Source organism: Oncorhynchus nerka, linkage group LG5, assembly GCF_034236695.1.
Source record: "Oncorhynchus nerka isolate Pitt River linkage group LG5, Oner_Uvic_2.0, whole genome shotgun sequence".
NCBI classification, from domain to species: domain Eukaryota; kingdom Metazoa; phylum Chordata; class Actinopteri; order Salmoniformes; family Salmonidae; genus Oncorhynchus; species Oncorhynchus nerka.
Window position 1 is genome coordinate 55571015 of NC_088400.1, and position 9681 is coordinate 55580695.

General features: G+C 44.2%; 1 pseudogene; it reads left to right on the forward strand.

Moving 5' to 3' along the window:
• The first annotated feature begins 6498 nt into the window (after positions 1–6498).
• Positions 6499–9643, forward strand: LOC115129669 (leucine-rich repeats and immunoglobulin-like domains protein 3; annotated as a pseudogene).
• Positions 9644–9681: the final 38 nt, after the last annotated feature.

The following is a 9681-nucleotide window of genomic DNA, read 5'->3' on the forward strand; positions in this document are numbered from 1 at the left end:
CCTCTCCAAAAAAAGCATTACTCAGAAACTGAACGCAAGAACCAGTGGGATCTGTTGCATAACTTTGCCAAATACCACACAAGAGGTCTCCACACAATCGTATACCGTGTAATAATAATATACGCCATTTGGCAGACACTTTTATCCATAGCAACCTACTGTCATATGCATGCGCACATTTTTTGTATTGGGTGGCCACAGCAGGAATCAAACCCACCACTTTGGTGTTGCAAGCACCATGCTCTACCGACTGAGCCGCACAGGGCAAGAAAACTGCGGTCCATATTATTCAACATGTCTCTATGTAACACGTTGTAGTATCCGCATAATAGAATAAGGAGGAGTCGAAAACAAACTCCTGTGGGTCTTTTTGACCCACATTCAACAATAAATGACTGGAAAATAGAATAGAGTATTGTGTGTGTGTGTGTGTGTGTGTGCGCGTGTGTGTATCTCTGTAGCTCTCTGTATGTGTGTTGTGCGAGCGTGACTGAGCGTGTGTTTGTGGGTCGGTTGGGCCTGCGTGTTCGGTGTGTGTCACTCAAACAGCGGATATAATTTGTTGGGCCACAACAACACGTACGCTGCGCAGCTGAAGCAGGTCTCCAGTCATGCGTGGCTTGCTGCCTGCCTTAGTGTCTCTTTACCGCTTGGCTGGCTAGCCGCCCGGTGCCACGGGGCGTTATTTACCACCACAACTAACCTAACCGTTCATATCCATACAAACGGACATGTCCTATCTATGCCGCCTTAGCTGATATTCCTCGAGCTTTCTCTGTCAAATTTCTTTTGTAGGATTTGAGGCACGGGAGAGGCGGTACACTGCCACAAATAAGGCTGCTTGGCATTTCTAGCTGTATCTGAATCTTCCATAGCCTGTAGCCTATATCACCGTTTCTTCTAACGGAAGGCTGTACTGTATTTGAGGGACATGTTTTCTACTAACTCTTCATAGGGATGAGTCATGGCAGTCCCAGTCCCACATCTGTGGATCCCTGGCCGACTCCTCTTGTTGTGGCTGGATATTGACCGACATGAGTCGCATACAATCTAAACTGGCTACGTTAATTCCCTCCTTCCTTCCACACACACACACACACACACACCATCTTCTTCGCTGTCTGTCTGTGTGAGGTGCTACATTTGATCTGTCGGTTAGTGTGAACGTTCAGTCTGGCCATCCTGCTGCTCCCAATCTGTTCCTACAGCTAAGAATAATAACATTGCATTAAGTTACGTTACACTGCTGCAAATGTTACCAAGTTTGTTGGACAGCCTGGACAGCTTAGACAGCTTGGCTTGCTGTGCAAAGTGGCTGTTTTCACAGCTCTTTCTCGCACACATTCCCATAAACTCTGATGACCCCACACATATTTAAAATTCGACTGCTCAAATTGACCATAAGCTTCTGTCTGTTGAGTGAAAGTGCACAGGGTCATTGGTAGGTTCAGTTAGTTGTTTTAAAAATGCTTTGTGACCTTTAACCTATTGTTTTTTGTTTGTTCCTCTGTGGTCCTCCTTTCAGTCATAAAGCTCTGTATGGATCCCCTGTTCCTCATTCTTGTCAAACATTATAAAGGCAAATGTGTAATGAGTCCCACTATCTCTCTCTCTCTCTCTCTTTCTATCTCTGCATCCTTCTCTCTCTCACTCTCTCTCTCTTTCTCTCTCTCTCTCTGGTCTCATTTTCAGGCTAATGCATGCTGGTGGAAACAGGTCTGATGGATCTGTGAGTGTCACACCATTATCCCCAGTGTAGTATACCTGTGTTCTCTGTTTGTCTGTTGCCAGTTAGTTTTGTTTCGTTAAGCCTACCAGCGTTTTTCCCATGCTCCTGTCTTTCTCTAGTTCCTTTAATAGCTTTCCCGGTTTTTGACTATTCTGCCTGCTCCGACCCTGAGCCTGCCTACCGTTCTGTACCTTGTCACACCACATTGGATCACTGACCTCTGCCTGCCCTGACCCTGAGCCTGCCTACCGTTCTGTACCTTGTCACACCACATTGGATCACTGACCTCTGCCTGCCCTGACCCTGAGCCTGCCTACCGTTCTGTACCTTGTCACACCACATTGGATCACTGACCTCTGCCTGCCCTGACCCTGACCCTGAGCCTGCCTACCGTTCTGTACCTTGTCACACCACATTGGATCACTGACCTCTGCCTGCCCTGACCCTGACCCTGAGCCTGCCTGCCATTCTGTATCTTACAGACTTTGCTCTGGACTACTGACCTCTGCCTGCCCTTGACCTGTCGTTTGCCTGCCCCCCTGTTCCTGTAATAAAATTGTGTTACTTAAAAACTGTCTGCATCTGGGTCTTCTCCTGAGCCTTGGTATGTGAGGGTCATTGACAGGACTAGAGGTCCTCAGACAGTCATTCTAATGTGGTTCGATGTGCTGATAAAATGTGACCCAAACTGGTAACCCAAACATTGTTTGAGTCCAAAATGGCACCCTATTCCCTTTATAGTGCACTACTTTTGTTTGGGGACCATAGGGCTCTGGTCAGAATTAATGCTCTATATAGGGAATAGGGTGTCATTGCGCTGGGATACAATGAGGATAGGAAACTATCTGAATACCACATGACACTCTTCAATTGACATGATCAACATGACAGCAAAAAAATGCATTAGCAGTTGCTACATGCAGTACCAAATTCAAAGGTAGAAGGTAAAATAGAATGGTGTGTATTGGTTGTAAACGAGTGAATGATACCCTCTGCTGGCCAAAAACGGAAGCACAGGAGGAGTCATTACGTCATAACCACCACAACCAATTTAGGCCCTGTTTGTTTGGGCTGCATGATGGTTCTAATAAAGATTTGATTCAGGCATCCATGTAGATGTAATGTATATTTTTTACACACATTCATCCACCATTGTCTTTAATCCTTAGATGGCTGTGGAATGGGTAGAATTGGAAATAACTGGGTCTAATGTTGGTAACTGGGTCTAATGTTGATTTCATTCACTCATTATTTCTGCTGCCACTGATAACGTCCATTGTCCCTACAGCTCTGGCAGCACGGTGTGTAGAGGTGTATCCTACTACAGAGCCGTGATATAGAATGTCTAGAGAGGTCATCCCGGCACCTGTGAGCTTCCATGGGACGTTCTCTCAATCCAACTACTCCAGCTGTCATGTCTTTAATCAATCATGTATCCCACAGCTAGGCTGGAGCAGGTGACAGGTGTCTCCATGACAACCCCTGATTCTATCACACCACAGTGACAGATGGGACTCTGGGAGACAGGGACAGATCAAGAGCAATGTGGAGCATGGGGACGTCACCATCACTGTGTCTGTGCAATCCGGGGCAGGGATAAGAAATTCATCATTGGTATTCTTACAGTAATTCACAAATCTTCTGATGCTACTGGCTACTTATAGAGATATTTACATGGACTTAAGCCACTGTGAGCTTGTCTTTTACAGCTGTAGTCCTGTGGCTCTGACCAGAGACCATCCTTTGTTTATAGGACTTATAAGGGGGAGGCTTACCGATGCACTCCTTCCAGTACCGGCCCCCTCTCTGTTCTTACATGTGGACAACAGATAAAAACACTGGATGTCACTGGATATCAAATACTGTTTCAATGGACAAGCAGGAAAAGGTGTGTGTTTGCTACCTTTACACTGCCTGTTGTTTTCCTCCACAAACATGACATTATGTGTTTGACTTTTGGCTCTCTCTATTGAAGTCATTCAAAACATCTTGATGGCGAAAATGAAGTCCATCTACAAACGGAAAAGCCATATGGGAAATTAAAGTAATGTGATGTTGTTTCAGTATGATTGATAGTAAAATAATATTGGAAAAGTAAAGATATCCAAACACGATTAGGGTAGAACATTAGTAAAAAAGTATATATTTTAAGGACTGTTACAATCATGTTTATCAATTGAACACGCTTACTTTTCTTTAGGCATGTAACTAAATATGATCTAGAATCTGTCCAGTCAGTCTTCTATAAGTATAGTGAGCAAAAATGTTTCATGAGCTGAAATAAAAGATCCCAGAAATGTTCCATATGCACAAAAAGCGTATTCCTTTCAAATGGGGCAGCAGGTAGCCTAGTGGTTAGAGAGTTGGGCCAGTAACCAAAAGGTTGCTAGATCAAATCCAAATCCTGTTGCCAAAGAATTTAATGTTAAATTCTCTATCATATGCCGCTCCCCACATTGTTTTAGAGAATTTTGCAGTAAGTCGAACCGGCCTCACAAATGCAGACCACGTGTCACCACACCAGCCCAGGACCTCCACATCTGGCTTCTTCTTCTGCAGGATGGTCTGAGACCAGCCACGCAGACAGCTGATGAAACTGTGGGTTTGCACAACCAAATCATTTCTGCACAAACTGTCAGAAACCGTCTAAAGGGAAGCTAATCTGTGTGCTCAACATCCTTGCCAGAGTATTGACCTGACTGTAGTTCGGTGTCGTAACCGACTTCAATGGGCAAATACTCTACCTCGATGGATGAATCCCGATTTCAACAGTATCGGGCAGTGTGTAGTTTGGGCGAGCGGTTTGCTGATGTCAACATTGTGAACAGAGTGCCCCATGGTGGCGGTGGCGTATGGTATAGGCATGCATAAACTATGGAAAACAAACACAATTGCATTTTCTCTATGGGAATTTTAATGCCATGATGGGATCCTGAGGCCCATTGTCGTGCCATTCATTCGCCTCCCTAGCCTTACGTTTCAGCATGATAATGCACGGCCCATGTCGCAAGGATCTGTGCACAATTCCTGGAAGCGGAAAATGTCACAGTTCTTCCATAGACTGCATACTCACCAGACATGTCACCAACTGAGCATGTTTGGGATGCTCTGGATTGATGTGTATGACAGCGTCTTCCAGTTCCCACCACTATCCAGAAACTTTGCACAGCCATTGAAGAATGCAACAACATTCCACAGGCCACAATCAACAGCCTGATCAACTCTATGTGAAGGAGATGCATGTGGCAAACGGTGGTCACACCAGAAACGGACTAGTTTTCTGATCTAAACCCCTACCTTTTTTTAAAAGGTATTCGTAACCATCAGATGCATATCTTTGTTCCCAGTCAAGTGAAATTCATAGATTAGGGCCTAATGATTTTATTTCAATTGACTGATATCCTTATATGAACTGTAACTCAGAAATTGTTGCATGTTGCGTTTATATTTTTGTTCAGTGTACGATTTGTGTGGCAGACAAAATATCTGTTATATTGAAATATCAATACTTTGTTTCCAGTCACAGAGATATAATTGTCCAGGTCAGGCCTTGCTGGAAAGTAAACCAGGGGCCAGAAGGAAATTCAAACCCCTAAACAACTCTGTCTAACTTCTCTTTCATAGCAGACACCTTATCTAAAGCAGGGTTTACCAAACTTGGTCCTGGGGCCCCCTCTGGGTGCACGTTTTGGTTTTTGCCCTAGCACTATTCAACTGATTCAAATAATCAAAGCTTGATGAGTTGGTTATTTGAATAAGCTGTTGTGTAGTACGGGAGACCCTGAACTAAAGCAACGTACAGTTCAGTGAATGCATACCTTTTTTGTAAGCTGTGTGGGTATTAGATCAGCCTTTCTTAAAGTATGAGTCGCGATCCAAAATGGGTCGCAGCCCTGTTAATGGTGGGTCGCGAGGTGTCAGAGTACATTTATAATTATTTCATTAATTACTGGAATTGATTTTGGCCAAGTGCAACTGCACTCTCTGTCCGGTACGCTCTCTACTTTGCAGCGGTGTTTCTGCTCAGTTTGGCAGCTGCGTGAGAGGAAGATGTCCGTGTGCTTCACGGTTTAATTAACATATATTTTTTCGACAGTTTTCTTGAAGATCACTTCGCGACACAAACGCTGCAGTGCTGTTGTTCAGCAGCAGATGATGCGCTGTCAGCCACTGGCTTGTAATTCCCACTCGCCATCATTTACCGCTGTCATCGAATGGACTCAAGCTAGCCACAAGTTCTATTGTCATTAAACGCAAATACAGCGATGGGTTTCTCTCTCTCGATTTCATACAAACGTTGAGAAATAACGAGGAGCGCCCACAATGTGTTTTGTGCAGGGAAGTGCTTAGTAATGAGTCTCTCAAAATCGAACAAATTAAAACGACAGGTCCTGACCAAACATCGACAGCTTGACGGTAAACCCAGGGAGTTATTTTAGAACAGGGCAGAATACTTCAGGAAGCAGTGCTTTGACAGTGGAAAAGTAAGTCAGCTAGCAAGGTATTGTTGTAATTGTATAACAGGTGATGATAAGCAGAAATAAGGGGAGTACTACTCTCATAGTTGTCGATGTGAGTTTCTCTTCAAACAACCCCCTGGCCTTTTACCCAGCTAATAGCTAACATTAGCCAAAGCAAGCTATCTAGCTAACGTTACTGATAGTGCAACCCTAGTAACAGTACAGATGAAGATGAGGGGGAAAACTGTTGCTGTTCAAATACAAGCAATCGTTTTTTATTCTGAACTGGAATACACTGATAGACGCAAGATGCTTTTTGAGGCTGAGAAACTGCTTGAGAAAGCAGTAGATGTTCTGATCCTGTTTGGCACCACGTACCTGTGCGAGTCAGGGTTCTCAACTGTCAAAAACTGAGCCCAGAATAGACCTGCTTGTTGAAAACGTCAACCAGTCACACACCTATCATTAGGACTGTGTGTGTGTGTGTTTTATGGTCTACATCTGTGTGATGTGATCGATCAGTTTATTCCAGTGATTTATTTTATTTTAACAGCAACAGGTCCAACCTAGACACATGTAAGAGTATTTTAATGGGGAAACATTAACATGAGTAGCTGTGTATATGGGGTATTTCATTTAATTGTTCTTTGTCGATGTTGCATTTGTTATTGGGCATAAGGGCAATGAAATGTACCTATATTTACATAGAGTTGCATGTTTTTGTAAGCTTGGGTCCCAGGAAACCACAGAATTTCTCATTTGGGTCCCAGGCTGAAAAAGTTTAACCTGTATTAGATACACCCAAGATTTGAACCCACAGCATTGTGGATGCTAGCGCCATTGCGCTTACAAACTGAGCTACACAAGCATCCATCATGAGGTAGCAATTTCTGCCTTTCACATGGTGATCGGGAAAAGGCTTATGTGGGTAAGCTGAGATGTCAGATTAATGTAGGTGGATGGATTGATTGAAGGATAGATAATGAAACTAAGTTAGGGATTTGGTTGGAATTACTATAATCTTTCTCGCTGCAGTTCAACAGGTTCAGCAGATAAATATCTGATTCATCAACTAGGCTACATAAATGGACTCCCCTCCACCCCTGTAGACACCTGCTGTCCTTAAATCACGTAACCCACACGCTCATGCTTCAAAGAGGGAAGTGTCGCCTTATTCTCAGATGTTGCCCCAGTTTACAAGCAATCTCTTTAAAACCCCTCCCCAGCCCCCTCCTCATCATAGATGTGAAGGTAAGGCATTCATGTTTTCTCTTTATTTTATTATGGCCAAATTGCCATATTTGGTCAAAATGGATGCTTTGTTGTAGATGTGTCAGGGATACTTGTTGTGTCAGGGATACTTGTTGTGTCAGGGATACTTGTATAATGGTAGCATAATTCATGAACGTTTTAGGGCTATATTGCTCAACTCTATTACGCTATCTAGAATCCAGTTCCGAAATTACTACACAACAACATGCAAATAGACTGTTGTTGCTGGTGTACTTAAAGTTGTTGTACCTATGTATTAAGGCTGTATGTTAAGTGTTACCACATGTTCTCTGTCTCATTTTTACAGGTGTAATAAGGGGCCAAAATGCAGTACTTCTTTTGTCTCCTACTGTTGATGGCGGTTTACTCCAAGTCTCACGGCACCCCGTGCGAAAAAAGGCTGCGACTGTCGCGAGGAACTGAAACTCACCGCTTTGCACTTAACGCCCTCTTTACCCCAACCACATCCCTCCTTACACGCAACACCCGGACCTATCTATGAACCTCTTAACCTTTTATTCCCGAAGAGTTCCTTCCAAATGGAACGCAAACTGAAGAGTTCTGCTCATAAAGGACAACAACACCAGCGCTGTGGCTGACGGGGCCTTCACCCAGCTAGAGTTCCTTCCAAATGGAACGCAAACTGAAGAGTTCTGCTCATAAAGGACAACAACATCAGCGCTGTGGCTGACGGGGCCTTCACCCAGCTAGAGTTCCTTCCAAATGGAACGCAAACTGAAGAGTTCTGCTCATAAAGGACAACAACACCAGCGCTGTGGCTGACGGGGCCTTCACCCAGCTAGAGTTCCTTCAGCAGTTGGACCTGGGTTGTAACAGGTAGTGGAGAGTTTTTTCCTGGCCACCGTGCTATTGTTTCTGTTTTGCTCTTTGAGGTCTTGGTCCGGGTTATTGTAAAGCACTTTGTGGCAACTGTTCATGCCAAAGGGGCTTTATCAATTCAATTTGATGGATGGATAGATTGATTGATTGATGTATTGATTGATTAAACAGGATCTCGTCCCTGAGCGAGAGCTTCTCCCTGGGCCTGAACGCTCTTGAGAGAGCTGCAGCTGAGCCACTACCACCTGCATACCCTGGACAGCAGGAGCTTCATGCACCTGGATGGCTTACAGAGGCTCAACCTTACTGGCAACGCCATCCATAACATCCAGGTGAGGTTGTTTTTACTTTTGTTGAACAACATCAAATAAGGTGACACAGGACTTATACAATTCTATTCTGTTCTATTTTACTATATTATATTGTGTTTTATTTTATTCTGTTCTATTGTGTTTTATTTGGTTTTATTCTATTGTGTTCTGTTCTATTCCATCCAGGTGAGGTCCTTTGGCTCCATGTCCACCTTGTGGCAGCTCCACCTGGAGGACAACCATCTCGTCTCCCTAAACACTGGGGTGTTCTGCATGCTGAAGTCCCTGGAGGTCCTCAACCTGCAGGGGAACCAGCTCAACAAGACCCAAGAGGGTGTCTTCACCGCCATGATCTCCCTGGCCCTGCTCAACCTGGCCCACAACCAGATGAGCACCATCTACTTCAAGACCTTCCTAAGCATCCACATGTATAGTACCCATATCCTGTTGGAAGGAAACCCCTGGAACTGCAATCGTGACCTGCAGAAAGTGTTCCATAAGCTTAGAAGTGTTCAAATGCTGTTCTTGGATGATTATTATACTCTTAGCTGTAATGCTCCGACAGAACTAGCGAACTACAGGTTGATGGATGTGGATACGGAGCTGTGTATCGCCGAGATGGTTATTGTGCTGATTATCACGATCACAATGGTGATAACAATGTTGGAGGCCATGGTCATGGCGGAGAGGAAGAGAAAGAAGAGGGGAAGGCATTGGACAGAGCAGGGCAACTTGTCTGACTCCGATCACAAGGGATTGACTTCTTCTCTGCATCACAATCCTTTTTTGTACACTTGTACAGTAACATGAAGAAAATATCTCTCAGAGACCATTAGAAACATTGCCATATTTTCAAGGACATTTTACAATATTGTAATGAAATAGGCAGGGAGCAGGCCTCGACCTTCTAGCCCGAAGTCCAGCGCGCTATCGACTGTGCCGCAAAAGCATGCTCAAGCGGCAGAGTCGATGATCCGCGCTTATAAACCCTGGGTCGTTACAATATGAACAATACTACAGGTGTGAAAAATATTAAATTAAACGAAATTGAAAGGTGCACAAGCTACAT